Source organism: Styela clava, unplaced genomic scaffold (genome assembly GCF_964204865.1).
Source record: "Styela clava unplaced genomic scaffold, kaStyClav1.hap1.2 HAP1_SCAFFOLD_258, whole genome shotgun sequence".
Lineage (NCBI taxonomy): Eukaryota > Metazoa > Chordata > Ascidiacea > Stolidobranchia > Styelidae > Styela > Styela clava.
The window spans coordinates 11,537-13,990 of NW_027556533.1; the positions used below are offsets into that span (position 1 = coordinate 11,537).

A 2,454-nucleotide genomic window follows, 5' to 3' on the forward strand; every position below is an offset into this window, starting at 1 on the left:
TTACATCAGCGGTACTTTCATCGGAAGCTACAGAATCTTCTCTATATGATTTTCTTAGTCATCCTCTATCTTCAATTTCCTTTGTTTTATTAGCAATAGCTTTTTCAATAAGTATGATTTTTTCGTCTAATGCTTCAATGAAAAATTGACTATTTAATTTATAATCTTGTTTGATTGATTCCGCTAATAATTCTTTAAATGTAATGGGTGTTTTTTTTCCAATTCCAATTTCATATTTTAACTTGGTTGTAATTTCTATAGTAGCATCTTCAATTATTCCATATTTAGTAATAGATGCTGTTTTTTGAGCTTCAAAATCTGCGTCTCGTTTAATTACTAATTCATCATAGATTGTTACTTTTGTGGGTACGCTTTTGCTCAATGTGATACTATGTAACACAATTCCAGTGATGGCACCAATTAAACTTAATGCGCCAACTCCTAAAACGATACTGTCTAACCTGTTTTTTTGTAAGAAGCTTAAAACTTCTTTTGTTTGTTTATTTTTTGTCATTATTTTTGACCTCCTATTTTATTATGGCTTATATATGCCGTTATTGCTTCATTAATTCGATTAATAATATCTGTTTTTTCTTTAAACACATTATAATATGGTCCAGAAACTCTCATATTGTAACCATTATGTTCTACGTTTAACTGTCCACTCGCGGGATAAATAGTTATATCAAATTCTCAAATACCATGTTTTTTTTTATTATCCAAACCTATAGTATATCGAAAAGTAACATTATCACTATTCGAATTATTAATTATATAGTTAAGATATACATGTTTATCTTTGAAAGAATGATTTTGTTTGTTTACATTTGTTATTATTTCTTCTAAATAAAATCTATATTCTCCTCATTGTTGTTTTTTAAAAAATATTAATGACTTCAAAGTATCTTTTTGTCTGTTTAAAAATTTTAATTGTGAATTTAAAATTTTATCATTACATTTAATCATTTCAGAAATATCGATTAGAACTTCTTCTTTTAATTTATGAAAATCGTTATCATTTAAATCTTCAATTTTTGAATTATCTCATATTACATCCAATATTCTTTTTTCAATACTAGCATCTTTAATGTTTGGACCAAACATTATTCTATCCGTTAAATCACTATATACTCACAAATCTTGATGTGATTGAAATTTTTTATATTTGTCTCAAAACAATTTTCTATTTTCTTTATTTGTCATTATTATTCTTTTCCTCCTAAACATCCGTAGCGATTGGACCCGCGTGTTTTTTTCTGAAACTCATTGGTTTTCTTTTTGGGTTATTACTATCTACCATACTACGTAATATTTCTCTTAATTTTTCTAATCTATTTTCTCTATTTGTCATTATTTTTGACCTCCTATTTTATTTAATTCCTTTATGTAATATTTTATCATGCTATTTATACTTTTGTACACTTTTTTTCGACGCGCCTGTTGTTTTTTTGTAATGTCTTTAGGGATCGAATTAATATCCAAATGTGCTGTCATAAGTCGTTGTACATCAACTTTTTTTGATTTGAGATCGGCTCGCAATTTTGATTCGCAACGTGACACTTCATCGTCAACAGCAAACATTCGTTTAATTTTATCTATTCTATTTTCCATATTTTTTTTCCTCCTTTCCTTATATGGTACCCACGGGAGGATTCAAACCTCCAACCTAGGGCTTAGAACACCCTTACTCTAATCAATTGAGCTACGTGGGCTAAATGGTCGGAAAGAGAGGACTTGAACCTATGATCTCTCGGACCCAAACCGAGTGCTTTTCCATCTAAGCTACTTTCCGATGGTAGAGCCATTGGGGATCGAACCCAAGACCTCACGCTTATAAAGCGAGCGCTATAACCACTAAGCTATGGCTCTATATGGAGCAGATGAGAGGAATCGAACCTCCATAGTCAGATTGGAAATCTGAAGTTCTACCATTAAACTACATCTGCTAATGGTGCTGGTTACAGGCCTCGAACCTGTACTCGTCCGTTTACAAGACGGGTGCTTTGCCACATTAAGCTAAACCAGCAAATGGTGGAGGAGGAGAGATTCGAACTCCCGTATCTAAAAAGAATCTGATTTACAGTCAGACGCGTTTAACCACTTCGCTACTCCTCCGTGGCGGACCTGACGAGAATCGAACTCGCTATCTCCTCTTAGACAGAGAGGCATGTCATCCATTACACCACAGATCCAAATGGTGGAGATGGCGGGATTTGCACCCACTTCTTGACGCAATTTGATCATGATTGTTTAATTTCGCTTTATATGATCATTCAAACGAAACTTAGTTGCTATTTACGAAATTGTCCCGCAACTGACAATTAAGGGGTTTTTTTGTTATTATATTCTCTAATATGACGGTGAAAACTGAAACGTGTTATTAGATACCAATGAGGATTCATTCATCAACATTGAAAGGTTGTTTGTAGTTGTTTTTGCATTTGTTAAAAAAAG

General features: G+C 32.2%; 3 non-coding genes across 3 annotated transcripts; all 3 read right to left on the reverse strand.

Annotated features, from left to right (window-relative positions):
- Positions 1–1,796: 1,796 nt before the first annotated feature.
- On the reverse strand, positions 1,797–1,869 carry Trnai-uau (transfer RNA isoleucine (anticodon UAU)). Its single transcript has one exon. It is a non-coding gene; the product is annotated as a tRNA-Ile (tRNA).
- Positions 1,870–1,875: 6 nt separating this feature from the next.
- Positions 1,876–1,946, reverse strand: Trnag-ucc (transfer RNA glycine (anticodon UCC)). The gene has a single exon. It is a non-coding gene; the product is annotated as a tRNA-Gly (tRNA).
- An 86-nt stretch (positions 1,947–2,032) lies between these two features.
- Positions 2,033–2,115, reverse strand: Trnay-gua (transfer RNA tyrosine (anticodon GUA)). Its single transcript has one exon. It is a non-coding gene; the product is annotated as a tRNA-Tyr (tRNA).
- Between the last annotated feature and the right edge of the window lie 339 nt (positions 2,116–2,454).